General features: G+C 38.5%; 1 protein-coding gene across 1 annotated transcript in view; it reads right to left on the bottom strand.

The window, feature by feature from the left end:
* The window catches only part of LOC105492138 (lamin tail domain containing 1), a 152,022-nt gene extending 148,622 nt beyond the window's left edge, over nt 1-3,400 (bottom strand). The window contains exon 1 of the mRNA XM_071072020.1: nt 3,275-3,400. The gene's annotated coding sequence lies outside the window, so the exon portion shown is untranslated. The remainder of the gene's footprint in view (nt 1-3,274) is intronic.
* Between the last annotated feature and the right edge of the window lie 24,475 nt (nt 3,401-27,875).

The following is a 27,875-nucleotide window of genomic DNA, read 5'->3' as shown; positions in this document are numbered from 1 at the left end:
TATTCCACAGAAACCAGTTCTGCACCCAGAAAACACCATCACACTACCTTTTTTTCCCCACTCTCTGAGCTGATACCACAAAGGTAATTGTATACCTAACAAGAAGTTAGGTCAAATCTGGCAGTGTATTCTAGCCCTGTCAAGGGCCAGATTCTTTCTCTGTAACTATTGTTTTTAACTCACAATAACTTACTGTTCATCTTCTTATTCAGTGATGAGGATGAGCCTCTGAAAGGCATCCATGGAGGGAGGATTGTTCTTTTTTTCTTTCACTTCTTTTTTCTATTTTAGTGAAACGGTTTTGAAAAACTCTAAGCGCAGACATTGTTGTTAAAAGGAGCTGTTCCAACTTTCATGATGACTTTTTTCCCCAAAGCGCTGTGTGCAATCATTAATCAGTTATTCTCATGGGCCATTTTATGTCATAAGAGAAATGTTAGCGTGCCCTGAATGTCCTTCAGGTGCTGGGGGAAAAAACAACCCTAGAGAAAAGTGCTGGAGGGGATCACGCTTTGTAAACTCGAACCAGTGAAAATATTTTGGGAGAGAGATCCTCACATGTCACACACAGTTAATTCACCTAAATTTTCCAGGTTCCTTCTGAACGTGTGGATGCTTTCTCTCATCTGGTATCACCACAGGACACATTATCCATAAATTAACTAAATGTGCATATGCTTATTCTACAGCACATGTGGTAATAACTACATTTTATTGCATATATTCATGAACATGAATTAAATTAACTTTGGGGAAAACATCTTTCTTGCAGCCAATCCTTTTCTTTAAAAGGCAAAGGATGTTATAAAAGGTGAAATTTGAATACAATGATTGAATTGCATATATTACTTTAAGCTGACTTCAGGTAGTTAGTTTTGATAAAAACCAATCTGTGCCTCCATAAGTCACCATTTTTATATCTGTGTTTCAGAACAGAATTCATAAATAATACGGATTTTATTATTATTTTTTGGATCATTCAACTATATCCCGAAATAGGAGTTCAGAGGCCTAATTCTAGCTCTATCTCACACTAGCTGAATGATTTTCAGTATGTTTGTAACAAATCCTAGCTATGTTTTTTTCATCTAAAAAGACTAAATCACCTTCCAAACATTAAAATTGTAGATTCTATTAATCACTCCCCCCAAGATGTTTGCATACTAATTCCTGGAACCTGAGAATGGTTCACCTTATATGTGATCAAGGTTAAAATCAAGTTAAAATCAGGTGTGATCAAGTTAAAAATCTTAAAATGGGAGACTCTCCTGAATTACCCAGGTGGGCCTGACAGAATCACAGGAGTCCTTATGAGAGGGACACAAGAAGAGTCAGAGAGAAGGCCATGCGACAATGGAAGCAAAGATTTGAGTTATGTGGCTACAAGCAAAGGTAAGCCAGCCGCCTCTAGAAGCTAAAAGAGGCAAGGGATGAATTCCCCTCGTATCACCAGAAGGAACCAGCCCTGCCAACACCTTGACTTTAGCCTAGTGAAACTGATTCTGTGCTTCTGGCCTCCAGAACTATGAGAGAATAAATCTGTATTGTTTTAAGCCATCAAGTTTTTGGTAATTTGTTAAAACAGCCATAGGACGCTAATTCACCATGTTAGGGAGAAGCACTTCCCAAAGGTGGTATGAGAAGCTCTATGGACACTCTTCCCAGCAGAACAACTACAAATAATGAAATATATAAAAACAACCACCATTTAAAGTCTCTGGAAACTATCCTAACAACATACTGAAGATGTAGAAATATTTATTAAAGAAAATTAAATCTTATTAAGAAAAGCGACTCTCTGGCATTCGAGCATAACTTGCTCTCCACCTCCAAGTTCAGTGTGATGGAGGTTCTATGGGGTATGGCCAAGAGCATGAGTTCATTCTTCTTCTAAACGATAGTAGAGTTACAGTTTCTCACAGACTGGCCTAGATCACCAATATTTCTTACTTTCTCCTATCTCCTTACTGCAGAAACTGTACTTCAGATAAGTGCAAACAAGAGGTCTGGGGCTCCTGTTCTTCACCAAGCCCCTAACTTGTAAAGTGGAAGTTTCACTTCAGGCTTGATAAGTCAAGACTACTGTAGTCCTAATCAGCCTCAATCCAAGTTGCTTTTAGGATGAAAAGTTTCATACCAAGAGAAACAATCCAAGAGGACCAGTGGCTACCAACCTCACTAAGTGTCCTATTCATAGACTCTGGTGTCAATCCAAGGGAAGTAGATGCTGTCCCTCCTACAGTTCCAAATCAGTGATGCAGAGGTTATGCCTCTGGGGATTAGGCAGACTGTAAAAACAAAGAGCTCTGTATCTCTCTCTAAGGGGATTGATTTTATTTGGAACAGAGTGTGAGGAATTACAAGCCTAAGTGCCCTATTGAAAATAATGGAAATTTTGACAGTGAGCAATTAAGTTGATTGCTATCATGGCTATTAATTCCATGATAGCAATAAACAAAATGGCAGACCCGGTAGAAGCTTAACAGAGAGAAAGAGAAATACATACAGAGAGAGAGACAGTTGAAAAGAGTCCTCAAGGAGTTGGAGTAAGCGACAAAACTCGCCACAAAACTCACTCCAAAGAGATAACTTTAATTAGATCAGACTGTGAACTAATTTGTGACCCAGGACACAGTCATAAACAATAGAGTAATTAGCAAGCAATTCGTGGATGCTAACCAATAGAAGCCAATCAACTAGGCACTTAATAGGGATATCAGGGAAAAAAGCAGTAAAAAAGATCCTGGCTAAAACCATTGCCACTTTTGAGGGGAGGAGGAAATGAGTAGTGGTTAGGGTGACTGCACATGCTCAAGATTATGGAGCATCTAACACTGTATACTCTGGAGGAAAGAAACTTAACCAGCTAATCAGACCAATAAGTAAACAACAACAATAAGCCCTGGGAGACCATCAGTATCTGGAGTCGCTATAATTTATTGTAATAAAGTATCTCAAATGTTCCATATTTGAGGATCATGGCAGACAGGAGGCAGGACTAAATTACAGCTCTGACTCGGACAGATAGAGCAGCATGGGAAGGCTCACACTGTGAATTTTAGCTCCAAATCAACTGCAAGAACAAATCAGCAATCCTGAGAAGACACACAGACTCTCTGAAGGAAGTGGACTGCTCCTGCAGGACCCAGGAGACACCAAAAGTACTGTGAGTGCCCCAAATGCTAAAGTGGGAGAGAGAGACCCTCCTCTCCCAAGCACACACCCCCACTGGAGAAACTGAAGGTCTGTTTGCGGGAGAAGTTTCCAACCTTACCTGGAGCTGAGTCAATTTAGAGAGCTGAGCGAAATACAGGGGTAGAGGAAGTAGCAGAAAGTCCCTGGGAGCTCACTGGGTCCCCAAGCAGCCTATTCCCGCCTGGCACCACAGGGATCCACTGGGAGGGCGACCAGAGGAGCAGGGGGAGGAGGCAGAAAACTTCACAGGGAGAAGGAAATCTCCAGCTGAACTTTGTAACAATTTGAATGGGGCCAGAAGCCTCGTGGCGGGAACTCGTGGGAGGGCACAAATCCAGTGAGCGGACTCCACAGGCAGGGGAGCTCTTTTCTTTTGCAGCCGGGAAGTAGGTAGCCTGGGTAGCCAAGCTCTCAAGCCTGGCTCACCCACGGCCCAGAAACAGACTCAGGGCTCTTAGTGCAGGCACAGTAGCAGTGAGACCAGCCCTTCAGTTTGCATGGGAGCAGTGTGAGGCCTGTGGCTGCTAGCTTTCTCCCACTTCCCTGACAACCGGCATGACTTAACAGAGGCAGCCGTAATCCTCCTAGGTATACAACTCCATCAACCTGGAAACCTCACGCCCGTTCCCTACAGCAGCTGCAGCAAGGCTGATGCAAGGAGACTATGAGCTCAGACGTGCCTAGCCCCACCCCTACCCGATGGTCCTTCCCTACCCACTCCGGTGCAGAAAACAAAAGGCATATAATCTTGGGAGTTCTAGGGCCCTGCCCACTGCTGGTTCTTCTGCGCACTACCACAGCTGATGCTCTCTGGAAAGCGCCACCTCTTGGCAAGAGGCCAACCAGCACACAAATAGAGCATTAAACTACCAAAGCTAAGGACCCTCACAGAGTCCGTTGCACCCACCCCTTGCCACCTCCACCAGAACAGGCACTGGTATCCACAACTTAGAGACCCATAGACAGTTCACATCACAGGACTCTGTGCAGACAACCCCCAGTATCAGCCCGGAGCTGGGTCGACTTGAGGGGTGGCTAGACCCAGAAGAAAGACAGTAATCACTGCAGTTTGGCTCACAGGAAGCCAAATCCATAGGAACAGGGGAAGAGTACTACATCAAGGGAACATCCCTTGAGAGAAAAGAGTCTGAACAACAGCCTTCGGCCCTAGACCTTCCCTCTGACAGAGCCTACCCAAATGAGAAAGAACCAGAAAACCAACCATGGTAATATGACAAAACAAAGCTCTTTGATACCCCCAAAAAAATTGTCTCCAGAATTGGTGGGTTCTTGGTCTCGCTGACTTCAAGAATGAAGCTGTGGACCCTCACGGTGAGTGTTATAGTTCTTAAAGATGGTGTGTCCGGAGTTTGTTCCTTCATATGTTCAGATGTGTCCAGAGTTTCCTCCTTCTGGTGGGTTCATGATCTCTTTGGCTTCAGGAGTGAAGCTGCAAACCTTTGTGGTGAGTGTTACAGCTCAAAAAGGCAGCGTGGATCCAAAGAGTAAGCAGCAAGAGTTATCCTGAAGAACAAAAGAACAAAGCCTCCACAGCACGGAAAGGGACCCCAGTGGGTTGCCACTGCTGGCTCTGGCAGCCTGCTTTTATCCCCTTATCTGACTCCACCCACATTCTGCTGCTTGGTCCATTTTACAGAGAGCTGATTGGTCCATTTTACAGAGAACTGATTGGTCCGTTTTACAGAGAGCTAATTGGTCCATTTTGACAGGGTGCTGATTGGTGAGTTTATAAACCTTGAGCTAGACCCAGATCACTGATTGGTACATTTACAAACCTTTAGCTAGACACAGAGTGCTGATTGGTGTGTTTACAATCCTTTAGCTAAACACAGAGTGCTGACTGGTGCATTTACAATCCTCTAGCTAGACACAAAAGTTCTCTTGGAGAACTAGGTTAGCTAGATACAGAGTGCTGGTTGGTGCATTTACAATCCTCCAGTTATACATAAAAATTTTCCAAGTCCCCACCTGACTCAGGAGCCCAGCTGACTTCACCTAGTAGATCCCATGCCAGGCAGAGCTGCTCCTCAGGAGGAATGAATCTTAAGAGCTGTGAAACAGAAGCAACAGGTAACCTATAAAGGAAAGCTAGAGGAGTCCACGCTGTGTGCCCACACTCCTCAGCCCTTCGGTGGTCGATGGGACTGGGTGCCGCAGAGCAAGGGGTGGCGCCTGTCGGGGAGGCTTGGGTCACACGGGAGCCCATCGGTGGGGGGACTCTGCCATGGTGGACTGCAGGTCCAGAGCCCTCCCCCATGGGGAGGTGGCTGAGGCCCGGTGAGAATTTGAGCATGACGCGGGCAGGCTGGTAGTACTGGGGGTCCCGGCACACCCTCCGCAGCTGCTGGCCCAGGTGCTAAGCCCCTCACTGCCCGGGGCCGGCAACGCCGGCCAGCTGCTCCAAATGCAGAGCCTGCTGAGCCCGCGCCCACCCGGAACTCGTGCTGGCCTGCAAGTGCCATGTGCAGCCCTGGTTCCTGCCCTGCTTATCCCTCCACACCTCCCTGCAAGCAGAGAGAACCGGCTCTGGCCTCAGTCAGCCCAGAGAGGGACTCCCACAGTGCAGTGGCAGGCTGAAGAGCTCCTCAAGTGTGGCCAAAGAGGACGCTGAGGCTGAGGAGGTGCAGAGAGCGAGCGAGGGCTGCTGGCACGTTGTCACTTCTCAAAATCACACGAGTTCACCAGCAATGGATCCAAACCAAAAAGAAATCCCTGATTCACCTGAAAAATAATTCAGGAGGTTAATTATTAAGCTAATCAGGGAGGTACCAGAGAAAGGCAAAGCCCAATCTAAGGAAATTCAAAAAAAGATACAAAAAGTAAAGGGCAAAATATTCAAGGAAATAGAGAGCTTAAAGAAAAAAACAATAAAAAAGTCAGGAAACATTGGACACACTTATGGAAATAATAAATGATCTGGAAAGTCTCAGCAATATAATTGAACAAATAAAAGGAAAATTCAGAGCTCAAATACAAGGTCTTCAAATTTACCCAATCAAACAGACAAAGAAAAAAGAATAAGAAAATATGAACAAAGACTCCAAGAAATCTGGGATTATGTTAAATGACCAAACCTAAGAATAATTGGTGTTCCTGAGGAAGAAGAGAATTCTAAAACCTTGGAAAACATATTTGGGGGCAATAATCAAGGAAAACTTCCCCAGCCTTGCTAGTATATCCAAATACAAGAAGCAAAAAGAATACCTGGGCTAATTCATTGCAAAAAGATCTCTGCCTGGGCACACTGTCATCAGGCTATCCAGAGATAAGACAAAGGAATGAATCTTAAGAGCTGTGAAACAGAAGCACCAGGTAACCTATAAAGGAAAATCTATCAGATTAACAGCAGATTTCTCAGCAGAAACCCTACAAGTGATAAGGGATTGGGGCCCTACTTTCAGCCTCCTCAAACGAAACAATTATTAGCCAAGAATTTTGTATCCAGTGAAACTAAACATCATAGATGAAGGAAAGATACAGTTTTTTTCAGACAAACAAATGCTGAGAGAATTCACCACTACCAAGCTTCCACCACATGGCCTACTAAAAGGAGCTCTAGATCTTCAAATGAATCTTGGAAACACATCAAAACAAAAACTCTTTAAAGCATAAGTCACACAGGGCCTGTAAAACAAAAATACAAGTTAAAAAGCAAAAACAAAAAATAAAAAACCCAAAGTACACAGGCAACAAATAGCAAAATGAATGCAATGGTACCTCACATTTCAATACTAACATTGAATGTAAATGGCCTAAACGTTCCACTTAAAAGATACAGAACTACAGAATGGATGAGAATTCACCAACCAACGATCTGCTGCCTTCAGGAGACTCACCTAACACACAAGGACTCACCTAAACTTAAAGTAAAGGGGTGGAAAAAGGCATTTCATGCAAATAGACACCAAAAGTGAGCAGGAGTAGCAATTCTTGTATCAGACAAAACAAACTTTAAAGCAACAGCAGTTAAAGGAGACAAAGAGGGACATTATATAATGGTAAAAGGCCTTCTCCAACAGGAAAATAGCACAATCCTAAATATATATATGTACCTAAGACTGCAGCTCCCAAATCTATGAAAGAACTACTAATAGACCTAAGAAATAAGATAAACAGCAACACAATAATAGTGGGGGTCTTCAGTACTCCACTTACAGCACAGACAGCTCATCAAAACAGAAAGTCAACAAAGAAACAATGGATTTAAACTATATCTTGGAACAAATTGACTTAACAGATATATACAAATATTTCATCCAACAACTGCAGAATACACATTCTGTTCAACAGCACATAGAAATTTCTCCAAGATAGACCATATGATAGGCCATAAAATGAGCCTCAATAAATTTAAGAAAATTGAAATTATATCAAGCCCTCTTTCAGATCACAGTGGAATAAAACTGGAAATCAACTCCAAAAGGAACCTTCAAAACCATGCAGACACATGGAAATTAAATAACCTGCTCCCGAATGAGCATGGGATCAAAAATGAAACCAAGATGTACATTTAAAAATTCTTCAAGCTAAACAACAATAATGACACAACCTATCAAAATCCCTGGAATACAGCAAAGGCAGTGCTAAGAGGAAAGTTCATAGCCCTGAACACCTACATTGAGAAGACTGAAAGAGCACAAACTGACATTCTAGGATCACACCTCAAGGAACTAGAGAAACGAGAATGAACCAAACCCAAACCCAGCAGAAGAAAGGAAATAACCAAGACCAGAGCAGAACTAAATGAAATTGAAACAAACAAAAAAATACAGAAGATAAATGAAACAAAAAGCTGGTTCTTTGAAAACAAAAACAAAAACTGATAGACTGTTAGGAAGATTAACGAAGAAAAGAAGAGAGAAAAACTAAATAAACTCAATTAGAAATGAAATGGGAGATATTAAAACTGATGCCACAGAAATACAAAACTACTATGAACACATTTACACAAATAAACTAGAACACCTAGAAGAGAAGGATAAATTTCTGGAAAAATACAACCCTTATAACTTAAATTAGGAAGAATTAGATACCCTCAACAGACCAATAACAAGCAGTGAGATTGAAATGGTAATTAAAAACTTACCAATAAATGAAGTCCAGGACTAGATGGATTGACAGCAGAATTCTACCAGACGTTCAAAGAAGAATTGGTACCAATCCTACTGACACTATTCCACAAGATAGAGGACGAAAGAACTCTCCCTAATTCATTCTATGAAGCCAGCATCATCCTAATACCAAAACCAGGAAAGAACATAACCAAAAAAGAAAACTACAGATCAATATTTTTGATGAATGTAGATGCTAAAATCCTTCACAAAATACTAGCCAACCAAATCCAACAACATATCAAAAAGGTAATCCACCATGATCAAGTGGGTTTCATACTAGGGATGCAGGGAGGGTTTAACATATGCGATTCAATACATGTGATACACACCATAAACAGAATTTAAAATAAAATTCCCACGATTATCTCAATAGATGCAAAAAAAAAAAAAAAAAAAAAAAAAGCATTCAACAGAAATGAGCATCCTTTTAGGATTAAAACTCTCAGCAAAATTGGCACACAAGGGATATACCTCAATATAATAGAAGCCATCTATGACAAACCCACAGCCAACATAATACTGAATAGGGAAACATTTAAAGCGTTCCCTCTGAGAACTGGCACAAAATAAGGATGCCCATTCTTACCACTCCTCTTCAACGTAGTACTAGAAGTCATATCCTGAGCAATCAGACAAGAGAAAGAAAAAAAAGGGCATCCAAGTCCATAAAGAGGAATTCAAACAGTCACTGTTTCCTGACAATATGATTGATTACCTTGAAAACCCTAAAGACTTCTCTAGAAAGCTCCTTGAACTTATAAAAGAATTCGACAAATTTTCCAGTTACAAAATCAATGTACATATATCAGTAGCTCTTCTATACACCAACAGTGACCAGTGGAGAATCAAATTAAGAACTCAACCCCTTTTACAAAAGCTGCAATAAATAAAATACTTAGGAATATACCTAACCAAGAAATTGAAAGACCTCTGCAACAAAAGCTATAAAATACTGCTGAAAGAAATCATAGGTGACACATAAACAAATGGAAAGACTCCCATGCTCATGGATGGGTAGAATCAATATTGTGAAAATGACCATACTGACAAAAACAGTCTACAAATTCAATGCAATTCCCATCAAAATACCAATATTATTCTTCAAAGAATTAGAAGAAACAATTCTAAAATTCATATGGAACCAAAAAAGAGCCCACACAGCCAAAGCAAGACTAAGCAAAAAGAACAAATCTGGAGGCATCACACTATCTGATTTCAAACTATACTATAAGGCCATAGTCACCAAAACAGCATAGTACTCTTATAAAAATAGGCACATAGACCAATGGAACAGAATAGAGAACCCAGAAATCAACCTACATACTTACAGCCAACTGATCTTCCAGAAAACACACAAAAGCATAAAGTAGGGAAATGACACCCTTTTCAACAAATGGTGCTGGGATAATTGGCTAGCCACATGTAGGAGAATGACACTGGATCCTCATCTCTCACCTTATGCAAAATCGACTCAAGAAGGATCAAGGACTTAAATCTAAGACCTGAAACTTTAAAAATTCTAAAAGATAACATTGGAAAAACACTTCTAGACGTTGGCTTAGGCAAGGATTTTATGACTAAGAACCCAAAAGCACATGCAATAAAAACAAAGATAAGTAGTTGGGACCTAATTAAACTAAAGAGCTTTTGCACAGCAAAAGGAATAGTAAGCAGAGTAAACAGACAACCCATAGATTGGGAGAAAATCTTCACAATGTATACATCTGACAAAGGATGGATATCCAGAATCTACAACGAATTCAAACAATTCAGTAAGATTGAAAAAAATCCCATCAAAAAAATGGGCTAAGGATATGAATAGACAACTCTCAAAAGAAAATATACAAATGGCCAACAAACATATGAAAAAATGCCAGCGTCACTAATGAACAGGGAAATGCAAATCGAAATCACAATGCAATACCACCTTACTCCCGGAAGAATGGCCATAACAAAAAAAATCAAGAAACAGTAGATGTCGGCATGGATGTGGTGATCAGGGATCACCACTACACTGCTGGTGGGAATGTAAACTAGTACAATCACTATAGAAAACAGTGCAGAGATTCCTTAAAGAACTAAAAGGAGGGGGGCGGACCATCACACACTGGGGCCTGTCGGGAGTGGGGGCAAGGGGAGGGAGAGCATTAGGACAAATGCCTAATGTATGCAGGGCTTAAAACCTGCATGACGGCTTGGTGGGTGCAGCCAACTATCATGGCACATGTATACCTATGTAATAAACCTGCATGTTCTGCACATGTATCCCAGAACTTAAAGTAAAAAAAAAAGTACAGAATAAAACCTCCTCTTTGTATCTCTGGTAAAAAAAAAAAAAAAAAAAAAAAGAACTAAAAGGAGAACTACCATTTGATCCAGCAATCTCACTGCTGAGTATCTACCCAGAGAAAAAGAAGTCATTATAAGAAAAAGACACTTGCACACACATGTTAATAGCAGCACAATTCACAATTCCAAATCGTGGAACTGACCCAAATGCCCATCAATCAATGAGTGAATAAAGAAACTAGTATATATATATATATATGATGGAATACTGCTAAGCCATAAAAAGGAATTAATTATCAGCATTTAGCAACCTGGATGAAATTGGAGACTATTATTCTAAGTGAAGTAACTCAGGAATGGAAAACCAAACATCATTATGTTCTCACTGATATGCAGGAGCTGAGCTATAAGGATGCAAAGATATAAGAATGATACAATGGGCTTTGGGGACTTGGGGAAAAGAATGGGAGGGGGACAAGGGATAGAAGACTACAGGTATGGTGCAGTGTATACTGCTTGGGTGATGGGTGCACCAAAATCTCACAAATCAGTACTAAAAAACTTACTCATGTAACCAAATACCACCTGTACCCCAATAACTTATGGGAAAAAACTAAATTAAAATAAAATGTTTCATTTTCAATATTAGAATTATGAGACATTTAAAGGAACAGGAAAGGGTCATCTATACACAGGGAGGGTGGTGGGAAAAGCAAGCAGGCAACACAAAGTGCCTTTGAGAGGACCCAGATGTTGGACTTAATAGGCAATGACTTTAAAGTAGTCATTATATTCTTTTTTAAAAATTATTATTATACTTTAAGTTCTAGCATACATGTGCACAACATGCAGGTTTGTTACATATGTGTCCATGTGCCATGTTGGTGTGCTGCACCCATTAAATCATCATTTACATTAGGTATATCTCCTAATGCTATCCCTCCTCCCTCCCCCAACCCCATGACAGGCCCCGGTATGTGACGTTCCCCATTCTGTGTCCAAGTGATCTCATCATTCAATTCCCACCTATGAGTGAGAACGTGCGGTGTTTGGTTTTCTGTCCTTGCGATAGTTTTCTCAGAATGATGGTTTCCAGCTTCATTCATGTCTCTACAAAGGATATGAACTCATCCTTTTTTATGGCTGCATAGTATTCCATGGTGTATATGTGCCACATTTTCTTAATCCAGTCTATCATTGATGGACATTTGGGTTGATTCCAAGTCTTTGCTATTGTGAATAGTGCCGCAATAAACATACGTGTGCATGTGTCTTTATAGCAGCGTGATTTATAATCCTTTGGGTATATACCCAGTAATGGGATGGCTGGGTCAAATGGTATTTCTAGTTCTAGATCCTTGAGGAATCACCACACTGTCTTCCACGATGGTTGAACTAGTTTACAGTCCCACCAACAGTGTAAAAGTGTTCCTATTTCTCCACATCCTCTCCAGCACCCATTATTTCCTGACTTTTTAATGATCGCCATTCTAACTGGTGTGAGATGGTATCTCATTGTGGTTTTGATTTGCATTTCTCTGATGGCGAGTGATGATGAGCATTTTTTCATGTGTCTGTTGGCTGTATGAATGTCTTCCTTTGAGAAGTATCTGTTCATATCCTTCACCCCCTTTTTGATGGGGTTGTTTGATTTTTTCTTGTACATTTGTTTAAGTTCTTTGTAGATTCTAGATATTAGCCCTTTGTCAGATGGGTAGATTGTAAAAATTTTCTCCCATTTTGTAGGTTGCCTGTTCACTCTGATGGTAGTTTCTTTTGCTGTGCAGAAGCTCTTTAGTTTAATTAGGTTCCATTTGTCAATTTTGGCTTTTCTTGCCATTGCTTTTGGTGTTTTAGTCATGAAGTCCTTGCCCATGCCTATGTCCTGAATGGTATTGCCTAGGTTTTCTTCTAGAGTTTTTATGGTTTTAGGTCTGACATTTAAGTCTTTAATCCATCTTGAATGAATTTTTGTATAAGGTGTAAGGAAGGGATCCAGTTTCAGCTTTCTACCTATGGCTAACCAGTTTTCCCAGCACCATTTATTAAATAGGGAATCCTTTCCCCATTTCTTGTTGTTGTCAGGTTTGTCAAAGATCAGATGATTTTAGATGTGTGGTATTGTTTCTGAGGGCTCTGTTCTGTTCCAGTGGTCTATACTAATCTCCTTGTATGTCTCTATCAAAGCTCTTGAATGGCTAGATGCCTCGTCAATAACCAGTAATATTTTGAAAGGAATCTTTTTTTCTGAGCAGTAGGTCTCAATAGTGCACTTAAAACATTCAGTAAACCATGCTGTATACAGATATGCTGTAATTCAGCCTTTGTTGTTCCATTTATAGAGCACAGATAGAGGAGATTTAGCATAATTCTTAAAGGCCCTAGGATATTTGGAATGGAAATGAGCATTGACTTCAATTTAAAGTCACCAGCTGCATTAGATCCTAACAAGAGAGTCAGCCTGTTCTTGGAAGCTTTAAAGCAAGGCATTAATCTCTCTTACCTAGTTATGACATATTTTTCCAATGTAAAGCTATTTCATCTACACTGAAAATCTGTTGTTTAGCATAGCTACCTTCATTGACGATCTTAGGCTGGATCTTCTGGATAACTTGCTGCAGCTTCTCCATCAGCACTTGATGCTTCACCTTGAACTTTTATGTTCCCCAAACGCCTTTTTTCCTTAAATCTCATGAACAAACTTCTGCTTGCTCCTGACTTTTCTTCTGCAGCTTCCTCCATCTCAGCCTTCATGGAATTGAAAAGACCTAGGGTCTTGCTCTGGATTTTAGGCTTTGGCTTAAAGGAATGCTATGACTGGTTTGATCTTCTATCCAGACCACTCAACCTTTCTCCATATCAGCAATAAGACTATTTTTCTTCCTTATCATTCATGTATCCACTGGAGTTGGCACTTTTAATTTCCTTCAAGAACTTTTCTTTTGCATTCACAACTTGGCTAAGTAATTGGTGCAAGAGCCCTAGCTTTTGACCCGTGTTGGCTTTCAATGTGTCTTCCTCACTAAGCTTAATCATTTCTAGTTTTTGACTTAAAGTGAGAGATGTTAAACTCTTCCTTTCAGTTGAACCCTTAGAGGTCATTGTAGGGTTATTAAATGGCATAGTTTCAATATTGTTGTGGCTCAGGGAATAGGGAGGCCCTAGGAGAGGGAAAGAACTGGGGAAACAGCCAGTTGGTGGAGCAGTCAGATAACACACAACATTTCTCAAGTAGGTTCACCATCTTATACTGGTGTGGCTCATGGCACCCCAAAACAATTATAGTAGTAACATCAAAGATCATTGATCATCATAACAGATATAATGATGATGACAAAGTTTGAAGTATTGCAAAAATCACTACAATGTAACACAGAGACACAAAGTGAGCATATGCTGTTGGGAAAATAGCACCAATAGACTTACTCAGCACAAGGTTGCCACAAACCTTGAATGAACTTGTAAAAATATGTAATACCTGCAAGGTACAATAAAGCAAAGTGCAATAAAGTGAAGTAAGTCTGCATTGCTCTTTTAAATGCTTAAATATTTTTAATGTTTACAAACCTCTCTTTTAAACCTAAAAATGGTGTTTAGTACTGTAAGTATCAAATGCTTATATTAAAAACATATACTTTGAAATGTTTTAAAAAATAAAATAGTCATTATAAATATGTTCCAAGAAATAAAGTAAACCAAGTTTGTGAAATTAAAGAATGATGACAGTGTCTTATCAAATAGAGAATACCCATTAAGAAATAACATTATTTTTAAAGGTTGATATTTTAAAATAACCAAAATTCTGGCATTAAAAATGTGGTAACTAAAATGAAAAATCCACTAGAGAACTTTAATGGTAGATTTAATCTGGCAGAAGAATCAGTAAACCTGAAGGTAGATTGACAGAGATTATGCAACCTGAAGAACAAAAAGAAAAAAATGAAGAAAGTATACCCTCAGAGAACTGTAGGACACCATTAAGCACATCAATGTATACTTAATAAGAATACAATTAGATAATGTAGATGAAATGGGCAAATTCCTAAAAAAAATACAAACTATACAAATTGACTCAAACAGAAAAGGTAAGTAGACCTATAACAGTAAAGTGACCAAACTGGTGATCAAAAACATCTCTACAAAGAAAAGCCAGACTCAGAAGGATTCATTTGTGAATTCTAGCAAATATTTTTAAAGGAATTAATACCAATTCTTCACAAACTCTTCCCACTCTCCCAAAAAGAAAAGTTCTCAACTCATCTGTAATATGACTTCATTAAGAAGTCATATTATATTCAATATATAAAGAACTCTTTGTAATCAATATATAAAGAACTCTTCCAACTCGACAATAAAAAGACAAATAATGCAACTTAAAGATGGCTAAAGGATCTGAATATACATTATTTTTTTCAAAAAAGATACATAAATAGCCAACAAGCACATGAAAAGATCATTAATCATTAGGGGAATGGAAATCAAAACCACATTAAGAAACCATATTACACCAATAACAAAACCAAAGACATCACAAGAAAACCACAGAATAATATTCCATAGTCACATATATGCAAAAATACTCAACAAAATGCTAGCAAATTGAACATAGCAACACACACACCATGACTAAGTGGGATTTATCCCAGGAATGCAGGGTTAGTTTAACACTCAAAAATCATTTCATTTAATATACCACATTAATAAAACAAAGAAAAAAAAACACAGGATCACCTCAATAGAAAAAAATTTTGATAAAACCAAATACCCTTTTCTGGAAAAAAAAATTAACAAACTATGAATAGATAGGAACTTCCTCGATCTGATAAAGAACATCTACAAAAAACCTTATGGCTAACATAGTTAAAGGTGAAAGACAGAATGTTTTCCCTCTAAGATCAAGAACAAGACAAGGACATCCACTCTCATTGCATCTATTCAATATCAGGCCAGAAGTTCAGTCAGGGAAAATTAGGCAAGAAAATAAAATAAATGGCACCTATATTGAAAAGAAAGAAGTAAAACTTTATCTATTTGCAAATGACATGATCCTATATGTAGAAAATATTAAACAATGTACTAAAAACCTATTAGAATAAATGGGTTCAACAAAATGATAGAATAAAAGATTAATATACAAAAAGTAATTGCATTTCTATCCATTTCAATGAGCAATCCAAAATCAAAATTAAGAAAATAATCCCATTTACAGTGGCACCAGAAAGAATAAAATACTTAGGACTAAATTTAAAAAAAGAAATGCAAAACTTGTGCTCTGAAACTATAAAATATTAAGAAAATTAATGAAGACCTAAATAAATGGAACACATTGCATGTTGATAGATAAGAACACGTAACATTGTTAAGATGACAATACTCCCTATATTGATCTACAAAGTCAATGCAAAATTCCAACTGCCCTTTTCTTTGAGGAAATTGAACAGTTTATCTTAAAATTCATGTAGAAAAACAAGAGAGTTAAAATAACCAAAAAAATCTGGGGGGAAAAAAAAAAGAACAAAGTTGGACAATTCCCATTCTGGATTTCAAAACTTATTAAAAAGAGTAATGAAGTGTAGTCCTCTGGCAGTGGGTTATACATAAAGATAAATGGAACATAACTGAGAGTCCAAAAATAATTCCTACATTCATAATCAATTGATTTTTGACAAGGGTGCTAAGGCAATTCAAGGGGAAAATAATGGTGTTTTCAACATATTGTACCCGGATAATTATATATCTGCATGCAAAATAATGAAGTTGGACCCTTCTTCAAATTACACACAAAAATTACCTCAAAATGGATCATAGACCTTTATGTAAGAGTTAGGACTATGAAACTTTTAGAAGAAAATGTAGAAATAAATTGTGGTTTTGAGTTGGGTGAAAAAGCCTTTTTAGCTATGATACTAAACGTACAAGTGACAAAAGAAAAAAGATAAATATGACTTCATCAAAATTAAAAACTTCTTTGCTACAAAGAACACCATCAAGAAACTGAAAAGACAACTCACAGAACTAAAGAAAATATTTCCAAGTCTGATAATGATCCTGTGTCCAGAATACATAAAGAACTCTTCCAACTCAGCAATAAAAAGACAAACAATGCAATTTAAAGATAGGTAAAGAAGTTGAATAGACATTTTTTCAAAAAAGATATACAAATAGCCAACAAGCACACGAAAAGATCATTAATCATTAGGGGAATGGAAATCAAAATCACGACAAGATACTACTTCACAAACGCTAGCATGGGTGTAATTTTAAAAGACAGAAAATACCAAGTCTTGTTTAGTATGTGAACAAATTGTTTGTGGGAACGTAAAATGGTGTGGCTGCTTTGGGAAACAGTTTGCCATTTTCTGAAAGTGTTAAACACACAGTTACTTTATGACTCAGCATTTCCACTCCTAGATATATACACAATAAATATAAAAATATATATCTGCACAAAAGCTTCTATGTGAACATGCATAGTAGCATTGATCACAATAGCCAAAAAATGGAAACAACTCAATATCCATAAATTGATGAATGAATAAACAAAATGTGGCATATCCATCCCATGGGATATTATTCAGCAATAAAGAAATGAACTACTGATACATACTACCACATGGATGAACCTTGAAAACATGCTAAGTGAAAGAAGACAGTCACAAAAGACCACAAATTATAAGATTGCATTTAAATGAAATGTCCAAATTAGGCAAATCTACAGAGACAGAAAAGAGATTAGTGATTGCCTCAAGCTAGGTGACTTGGGGGAGAAGAGTAGGAAGTGGCTGCTAAGGAGTGTGAAGTTTCTTTTAGAGGTGATAGAAAATAGAATAGGTAATTAAAGTTGGGTGCAGTGGCTCACACGTATAATCCCAGCACTTTGGGAGGCCAAGGTGGGCAGATTGCTTGAGTACAGGAATTTGAGACCAGCCTGGGCAATGTGGCAAAACCCTGTCTCTACAAGAAATACAAAAATTAGCCAGGCATGGCATGCCTATAGACCTAGCCTACTCAAGAGGCTGAGGTTGGAGGAGCACTTGAGCCCGGGAGGTGGAGGTTGCAGTGAGCTGAGATTGCACCACTGCCCTCCAGCCTAACAGAGTGAGACTGTCTCAAAAAAAAAAAAAAAACCATATATATATATATCTAAAATTATATTGTGGTGACCACACAACTCTGTATATATATTAAGAATCATTAATTACATTAAATAATGTTATTTAAAATTTTATTAATTATCCACAACATTACAATTGTAATAAAATATCAGCTTATTGAAGAAAGGTGTCTTTAATTTGAAATATATTTAGTTTTCATTTCTGTTCATTTACTCATACTACAGACATTTACAGGACATCAAAAAGTGCTTGGTACTAGCAATACTCTGATGAAAAATAATTTCTGCAACTAATACTGTGTTTGGCATATAGAATGTACTCAACCAGTATGTTTTGGATGGATGGATGGATGGTGATAGAGTAGATCTGATAAGTGCAAGAAGGTAGTAGTGTTCCATTTTTATTAATGTTCATAGGCTGTACTAATGTATCAAAATTTGAATTTTACCAAGACTAGGTAACACTGATGTCTTGATTTCCTTTCCTTTATAAGCCAAACCAGCAGTTTGACTGAAAAAAAATGAACAACAATGACAAAATTATTGGCTGATACAGTAAGCTATATGCCATGGAAAGATTCTGGGGCTTATTGTCAGGAAAAAAATAATGGGTTCAAATATTGTCTCTGGCACTTACTACCCATGTGACCTGAGATGAGTATTTAAGCCTTTGTTCAGTTAAAGGGGAATAATATAACATCTTTCCTACTTGGTAAGATTGTTAATAATGCATATTTAGAAAGCAGCATAATGGTCAATAAATGGAAGTTATGATTATTAAACTTAACTTCAAATAGATTTATTTTTTATAGAAGTAATATAATAACTGCTTGTACTATTATTTATCCACAAGGGTAAACATTTAAAATGTATATTTCATATGTCACATCAAACTTTGTAATAAATAATAAAAAAATTATGAAACTCTGTGGTTCCACAAAGTATAATATAAGAGACACACAATTTGGAAATTAAACTAAACAACTGCTGAAAATCTGGTCTTATCCATTTAGGCTTCTTTGCTTTCCTATCCTAATTTTTTTTTTTTACTCTTGAATAATAAATATATCATTATTATTTGTACTATTACTTAAAACCATAGTAGGACTTTTCACTTTTTAAAAAGTAGCTTGAAATTATTTATACTAAAACAAATTTACAAATTTGCAATCAGAAATTCTAAAACTCTATTTAACAACCCAAGAGTTTTTCTTCCTGTACAGTCTCATCATTAATCCAACCATACTCCATCGAAATCTTTAAAAAACATTTCCCCGAAGTTAGTGGAACAAATTTTATGATTTGGATGCCATTTTAAAAATAATATATGTTAAAGAGTCCAGGTAAGGAACTATAGTTTTATTTGGGGCCTTTAGAGAAGGAAGCTTATTGTTCACAATACCATCATGTTATGAACTGAATGCTTGTGATCCTTCCCCCAAAAATTCATTTGTTGAAGCTCTAATCACCACTGTGAGGGTATCTGAAGGTGGAACCTTTGGGAGGTATAGGTTTAGATGAGGTCATGAGGGTTGAGTCCCCATAATGTGATGAGATATGTCTTTATAAGGGGATGAGAAGACTGGGGCTCTCTCTCTGCCATGTGAGGATCCCATGAGAAGACAGACAGCCGTCTACGAAACAGAAGGAGGGTCCTTACTAAGAACCCAACCACGTTACACTCCGATCTTGAATTTCCCAACTTCCAGAACTGTAAGAAATAAATGTTTGTTGTTTAATCCTTCTGGTCAGTGATGTTCTATCAAAGTAATCCAAAAGGACTAAAACATCCCATCTTTCTTTGGCCATCTCTGCTTTAGTACTGAAGGTGCCAAAAATTAACATTAGCTCTATTGGCCAAATATAACTTTCTTCTCCTTTCAAAAAATATTTAAACAACCAACCTCTCTTCTAATCTTCTTTCTCCTCATTTCAGAAAAGAAAAGCATTGAGAGCCTGTTTATTAAGAAAATTATTTTGAGTCAGAGCTACCTTAGCTGATGCTCAATTGATTAACTTCACTCTGATGCCACACCCCCAATCTGAGCTCAATACAGCCAATTGGAATTTTATATACGTCCCACAAGTCAGATTTCTCAGGACTGTATTTTCAAATCTTCTATTTAGTCATGCCATGTCTATGATATATTTTCAATATTAGAGGTCAGTATGCATTCAACAATTCAGTTAATGCAACGTTCCAAGCACTGTTCTAGGCTCTGAAAATATAGCACAAGATCATAGTCTTGAAGAAGCATTAATAGTCCTTTAAGGATAAGCTTCTCAAGGATCTCATGATCCTTGGGTGAGACAGAAAATAAACATATAACATGGTAATTTTAGATTGTGATAAGTCATACAGCAAGTCATGACAGAAATATAAATATAACCTATCATTTATGATTATAATGGGATAAGCTGGGGAAGCCTTTCTAAACAGATGACAGTTGAGTTGAATCCTGCATGACAAGAAGGAGCAAGGCACGCAAAGAACTTGAGGAAAGGCATTCAGTGGAAGCATCCAGCAAGGCCAAAGACCCTGACAGCTGGTGGGTTTGAAAAATAGAGAGGAGGCCAGTGTGCTGAGTAAGAAAGAAGGAATGGCATGAGATGAAAAAGATTAGCAAGGGCCCGATGATAGAGGGCTTTATAGACAATAAGATATAGGATAAACAAGGAAGAGACTTACATATTCCTTTTTAATAGCAAGGAAAATATCCCAGGAAGTTCTATAGCAGATTTTCTTTTCAACTCATTGGTCAGAATTGTGTCACATGTGCATTCCAATTTTTAAGCCCATTGCTGACAATAGGAATTGAGCTACCATGATGGGGCCATGACTAATCAAGTGTCACTTGGATAACCAGTCACCCTGAAGACCATGGTCCCCTGGGAACTGCATAAAATCAAGGTTCTGATGGCAAAGAAGAAGGGAGGAGTGGCTGTTGGACAGGCTCCTGATGGGAAGTGCCGGAGAAATCAATGTTTGTGATCAAGTGGAGGTACCAGTAATCAGTTGATTATGAGTCCAAAATTCAGGGTGTTGGATGAATGACAAATGGAACATAGCTGACATTAATGGTCAGGAACTGGACAAGATCTCCTGGAGAGACTGCACATAGATTTAGAAGTCAGTCCAGTATTGAGACATGCTCTGGCATTATCTCAATATTTTGAGATTAGATAAAGTAAAAGAAATAAGAAATGATTGGCCAGAGCTAGATATGGGAAAGTGTTCATCATAAAAACCAAAAGAGAAAAGTTTTCCAAGAAGGAATTGGACAGTTGGATCAGAGGTGGCTGTGAAGAAGGTGAGAGCAATGAAAACAGGAGGAGTGCACATAGGATCTAGCAATAATAAGATTGTGGTGGCCCTGCCACCACAGAGTCAGTGAATGGTTAAGTAGAAGCTTGAAGCCAGGTGTAATGGCTCATGCCTGTAATCCCATCACTTTGGGAGGCCAAGGCAGGAGGATCACTTGAGCTCAGGAGTTCAAGAGCAGAATGGGCAACATAGTCATATCCTTTTCTCTACCAAAAAAAAAAAAAAAAGAAAAAAAAATTAGCCAAGCATGGTGACACGTGCCTATAGTCTCAACTAGTCAGGAGGCTGAGGTGGGAAGATTGCTTAAGCCTAGAAGGTTAAGGCTGCAGTGGGTTGCCACTGCATTCCAGCCTGGGCAGCATAATAAAACCTGTCTCAAAAACAAACAAATATACAAACAAACAAAAAACGACAACAACAAAAAACCACACACACACAACCACCACCAAAACAAAGGAAAAAAACAAAAACAAAAACAGAATCTTGATAGAGTAACCAAAAAAGAGAATGATGAAAACCAAGGAAGTATTTTAAGGTTTTTTTGGTTTTTGTAATTTGGGAGTTCACAGAACTTGCATATATGTTGTCTGGAAATGACATCTTGTGGAGAAAGCCATAGATGTTGCAGAAGAGAAGGAGTTTAACTGTAAGAATGAGAATCCTTGGAAAGGTGAGGGTGGGTAGGATCAGAGTAGGACTGGAAGGATTCAATTCTGATAGAAGCAGACACATTTCTCCTATTTCAAAAACAGGGAAGGCAAAGACAATATGGGCGCAGACACAATATGGCACAGAGACTGAGGTACATAGATTTGACTAGATGAAGGCACTCTTGTCTGATCTTGGATTTTTTTTTTCAATGAAGTATAAGTCTAAGTCATCAGCTATGAATAGGGAGTGAGAGAGTTTGAGAGGTTTTGGGAGAGAGGAAATGTGAAATAGTCATTTCAAAGACTCAAAGGGGAACTTTATTAGGGAAAACTAGTAGGACTCTTCCACAGTACTAAGGGCCTATTTGAGGCCTGAGATTACAAATTTAAAGTACAGCCGGGACAACAGATGTGATTAATCTCTAGGCATAGAGAAAATGGCTAGTTAGGCTCATGAAGAGTTGGAGTCTAGCCAGGTAAGTACAGGGAGAGTGGGACCAGAAAATTGAGCATGTTTTCAATTAAATGATTTTAGAAATGGGTCATGAATTGTAAGCTGGGCAAAAAGAGAAGCAAGGTTTGGAGAGTAGTGAAAATTGTGAAAGAGTGACAGCATCAATGGACTAGAGGTTTCAATGATTAAGGAATAATTGCAATGGTGATGTGAGGGTAAGGGAGTTGAAAGGAGAGGTAGTTGTGACCATTAGACATATTTCCACTTTGAAAGGTTAGGTTGCTCATACATTATTACTGGATGTTCACTGCAGACTTTAAAAAAAGATCAAAGTAACTGCTGAGCCCAGCTTGCTAACATAGAGTAGAATTATGTGTGGCTAAGAAGCAGCCATGTGATTAGGGAATTGATAATGTGCTAATTCAGTGATACCAGGGCAAAATGGGCCACAGAACATTAGATCTGAACAATACAGAAACATCACAGCATAAGGAAGAGAGCTGGGGCCTGCTTCAAACCCAGCCATGACATGTAGCAGCTGTATGTGTTTCAGACTTTCTGAACCCGTCTGCATTTCAGATTATCCTTTTCAACTGGGATATGGCTACCTCCCTCACAGGGTTGTTACGCACATGAAGAAGGATAATGTATATAAAGTGCCTGTAAATAGCAGGTTCTCAGTAAATATTAATCACTGTGAAAATAAGGAGCCATGTCCCTACTGCTGCATGGCAGTTTTGAAGTCACTTTGGGAAGCTTGCAGGTGTCGAAGGAATGTGACACTCAGAAGGACAACGAAAGGATTCTCCTGGTAGGGCCCTCATGGATGAGGAAAAATCCTGGGTTGGTTATTGCATTGTATCTAATAATTCTGATGATAGGATTGAAGTCCTGTTTGTTGGCTATTGACAGTGTAGAAGTCAAAAATAAAATCACAATACCTGGGTTATTTTTTTTAAAAATAAATAGTAAACCCCAAGCTATGAGAGATGACATTGTTCAGGATAGTATGGGGTGGAAGACCTATCCCTTGCCCACCAAGAACAGGCCTGTTGTTCAAAGACAGCATATGGAAAGTAGAGCTCAGTGTCCCTAAATGGGTTCCGAAACCATCCTAGTCTTTACCTTCCTCTCAGCTCCCTCTCATCCCTCCTGGCCCTCTCCCATCACTCTGGCCCCTCACCTGCTCCCAATTTGTCATTTGATTGTTCTGTCTTCCCAGATTCATCTTGGTTTCCAGCATCTGATCTCTCTTTTCAATGGTCTTCTGCTTTCCTGTAGAATTGGACTGCCAGTATCCAACCTAGCCCCAGGATCATTTATTTTATCTTATGCTTTTCTCAAAGCCCCTTAGAGGGGCAGCTGGGTCAAGAGGGGTGATGTCTGCCACTCATGTGTGTTAACCCAAAGTCCCGGGTTCTTCAGTACTCCCTGGCTTTGATGATTGCTGGAGTAAATGGTAGCCTGGAAGTATGCAGAAAGAAAGCATCAACCATAGTTCAGAGATAGGTCACCTCCTATCGAACAGGTGGGCAAAACAAAATTCCAACGGTAGTAAGCTGCCAATGTTTAAAAATATAATGTCCTGGTGGCCTTAGAAAATCTTTAAAAGGTAGGTAGGGATCTATTGGAGCTTAGAAAATGTAAATGCAAACCAGCTTTTTGCCAGCAGTTTTGCTTTCAGAGTATTTGCATTTTAGTCTTTCAACTTTGAAATTCAAATAATATGAAAACTTCTCTATGACATGGAACTATTAAATTCGAGAGGTTGTTGATATACCTTGTTTAAGACCCACCAACTAATAAAAAGTGAAATTGAAGTGCCACACTTTTAAAATGTCTTTCCTAGTATTCTGGGATGATAATAATTTGGATTTTCTTCTAGTGACTTCTCAAATCCTTAAAATGTCATTTTCTAAAATGATCAAATAGGTTTTTGATGCCTTTATATCTAATAGATCATTTGACTATTTAATGATGTTGTGTTGTCTACAATAATAAATATTTTTCTTATAAAATTTCTACAATCTGGCTGGGTGCAGTGGCTCATACCTGTAATCCCACCAAGGCAGGTGGATTGCTTTGAGCCCAGGAGTTCAAGATCAGCCTGGCTAACATGGCAAAACCCATCTCTACCAAAAATACAAAAAGATTGGCTGGGCATGGGGCCTGTGCCTGTAGTCCATCCCAGCTGCTCTGAAGGCTGAGGTGGGAGGATGGCTTGAGCCTGGGAGGCAGAGTTTACAGTGAGCCGAGAACAAGCCACGGCTCTGCAGCCTGGGTGACAGAGCCAGATCCTGTATTAAAAAATAATAAAAATGAAAAATGAAAAAATAAAATTTCTACAATCTAGCACAAATCATTTTTGGAAGTAGTTAAAAAATAAAATGTGTAGTTAAATCTGTGTTCATTTATTCGTTCTTTTATCTCTAGCATGTCGCATGGTTTCTAACATTTACCAGTCAAATAAATACATAAATACACCAGTTATGAATTCATCATCTTCTGAGTTCTCAGTATTATATATAAAAAAAGCATTTGCTATTATTTTAAATTAAATTTATTTCATTTGAAATCTTGAAACTGGGCAATCTATCTCTAGTTGACGTCTCAGTGATGACAAATATGACCACTTTCTGAAGTGTCAGGTGTTAGTATAGAAAGGAAATGAGGGAAACCAGTGAATTGCCTGATGGGGAAAATCCAGCATTCATTTCTCACTTACTATGGTGGGTCTGGTCTCTGGAAACGCCGATGTTTCCTGCTCTCGCTGACTGTTGCATGTACTGTCCTTAAGCTTCTTCTGTTATGCTCAGCCCCGAAGATCTGGCACACGGAGCCATAGTAACAATGCATTCAGCCAGGTTTCCTTAGCTACACACTAGTGACAGGACATGACGCTGCCCTGAAGTGCCTGCCACTGACTCAGGGAGGAGGCTTGGAACACACAGCAGGAGGTGGGAATGGCTCCTACCTCACCCAGAGGGGCTGTCACCTTAAAAGGAAGTCACTCCATGGTCTTACAGATCTCAAGCCTTGTCGGGGATCTAACAAGCTTTTATGGGTTTCATAGGATCTTATCCGCTTGGTAACCCAGTTTAACCACACAGAAAGTTTTTTTTCTTTTTAGTTTTACCCTTTATGAATTAACCAGCAGCAAAGAACTTTCGATGATATTTTCCTAAATGAATTCCTTTTACATTCCATATTGGGTTAATGAGTTCAGTGTCATTTCAACGATATGTGTGTGTGCCTGGGGGTGTTTGTCTTCCTGTGTATATGCTGCATTTCCTGATTTCTCATTTCATCTGGCTAATAGGTTTCAGGCACAGTGCTCAGTGCTAGGGGATCTTAGAAGGGACTCTGTAATCTCTCTCAAGAACTGAAGTGCCAAATACTGTAGGCATTAGCTACATGTGGCTATTTACTTTATTTATTTATTTATTTATTTATTTATTTATTTATTTATTTATTGTAATAAGAGTCTAGCTCTGTCGCCCAGGCTGGAGTGTAGTGGTGTGATCTCGGCTCACTGCAACCTCCGTCTCCCAGGTTCAAGCGATTCTCTTGCCTCAGCCTCCCAAGTAGCTGGGATTACAGGTGCCCGCCACCATGCCCAGCTAATTTTTCTATTTTTAGTAGAGACGGGGTTTCACTGTGTTGGCCAGGCTGGTCTTGAACCCCTGACCTCGTAATCCGCCCGCCTCAGCCCCCCAAAGTGCTGGGATTACAAGCGTGAGCCACCGCACCCAGCCATTGATTTTTAATTAATTAAATGCAACTAAAACTTTACTTTCTCAGCCACACTAGTCACATGCCAAGTGCCCAACACATGTAGCTAGTGGCTACTATACCAGATAGCACAGACACAGAACATTTCTGTCATTGCATACTGTTCCATTGGACAGTGCTGGTGGAGATACTAAGAGAATATCGAGCCTGTTAACAAATTATGTTTCTGAATCTATAAAATTGGATCCACCTTTCCAAATGTTTTGTTAATTCTCCTTTGTAATGGTTTTGTAATTACACAAACTATTCTGCAAGGAAGCTTAAGGAGATAAGCTTTAGGAAGAGAGAAATGAATAGCATATGCTCATTGTCTCGGCAGGTCTCCAAAGGTCCCCAAACTTTGTATAATCGTACACCATTATAGGAAGCATTTTAAAACAATCACTCCCAATACAAGTATTTGCATTAAAAAATAATTAGTATGTGCTACTGTCAGCTAATATTTCAAAGCACAGTATATATATTTAGGGCTCATTAATGAGAGTTGGTATAAAACCAGATTCCAATAATCTTCTTGATAATCTTGAATCTCAGTCCAACTACTTGTCACATCATATGTCTGTGATACAGATTGGTGTAAGTGTAAAGTCAGAATCAAGAATAGTCTATATTCAATTCCACTACTTTCATTATTTTCGGTTATACGCATCCACCAAAACTAGGTTTAACGAGCATAGTAGAAAATCTTTATAATGAATAGATAAGTGTAGTTCATAATTAGCAAACCAACAAGCCACCTTAGCACTGCTGAATTTCCACTTCTGTGGCTGTGGCTAGATTTAGATATAAACAGAGAACACTTGCAAATGATTAGATTAAGTCAGTAAACTTTCCCATTATGAATTTCTTTGTCTTTTTTCTTTCTTTCTCTTTTTTTTTTTTTTTTTTTTTTTTTTTTTTGAGCTGGAGTCTCGCTCTGTTGCCAGAGTGGAGTGCAGTGGCATGATCTCGGCTCACTGCAACCTCTGCCTCTGGGTTCAAGCGATTCCCCTGCCTCAGTCTCCTGAGTAGCTTGGACTACAGGCGCACACCACCACCCCCTGCTATTTTTTTGTATTTTAGTAGAGACAGGGTTTCTCCATGTTGGTCAGGATGGCCTCGATCTCCTGACCTCATGATCCACCCGCCTCAGCCCCCAAAAGTGCTGGGATTACAGGCGTGAGCCACCGCGCCCAGCCCCATTATAAATTTTAAACATCACACTTGCTTCGCAAATTTCTTTTCTATCAATGGAACTAATTCAATCCTTAATTTGTGAAACTCCAAATGAACAGAATTATTGATTTACTCATTTTCATTTAAAAGAAATATGACAAAAAATACAAAATGCAGTTAGAAAGGAATGCAACATGGATTTATATATACAGAAAATCAGCTAATTAGAACAATGCTTTTCCATGTTATATCTGTTTTCTTCTTTATTATATTGCTATGAAGTGGGCAAAGTAATTCTTTAACTCTTTAAAAATTCTGTGATAAATGTGTCAGTGCCTCTCCTCCATAAAATTAAGTCTTTCATAAATTCAGTTTTTGTCCTAGTTTAGTCATCAATTTACAGAGGAAAACAGACCTTAGCACGTCACTTGCTAAGAGCCTTGGACCTTTCTTTGCTCCCCTGTCTAATAAGGGAATTGGAATATATTATTTTGTAGGTGCTTTCCAACTCTTTATTCTCAATTTTTAAGAATAGAGAGTAGTTTTAAACTACATTATTCATCTTTTTATAGAAAATTGTTTTTAAGTCATATGGAGCTTATACATTTTTATTTTAATTAATTAATTTATTTTTAATTTTTTAATTTTTTTCCCCCCAAAGACAAAGTCTTGCTCTGTTGCCCAGGCTGGAGTGCAGTGGTGCAATCTTGGCTCACCACAACCTTCTCCTCCTGGGTTCAAGTGATTCTCCTGCCTCAGCCTCCCG

Source organism: Macaca nemestrina, chromosome 10 (genome assembly GCF_043159975.1).
Source record: "Macaca nemestrina isolate mMacNem1 chromosome 10, mMacNem.hap1, whole genome shotgun sequence".
Taxonomy (NCBI): domain Eukaryota; kingdom Metazoa; phylum Chordata; class Mammalia; order Primates; family Cercopithecidae; genus Macaca; species Macaca nemestrina.
The sequence above is the reverse complement of the archived record's forward strand: the minus strand, read 5'-3'. Positions and strand labels throughout refer to the sequence as shown.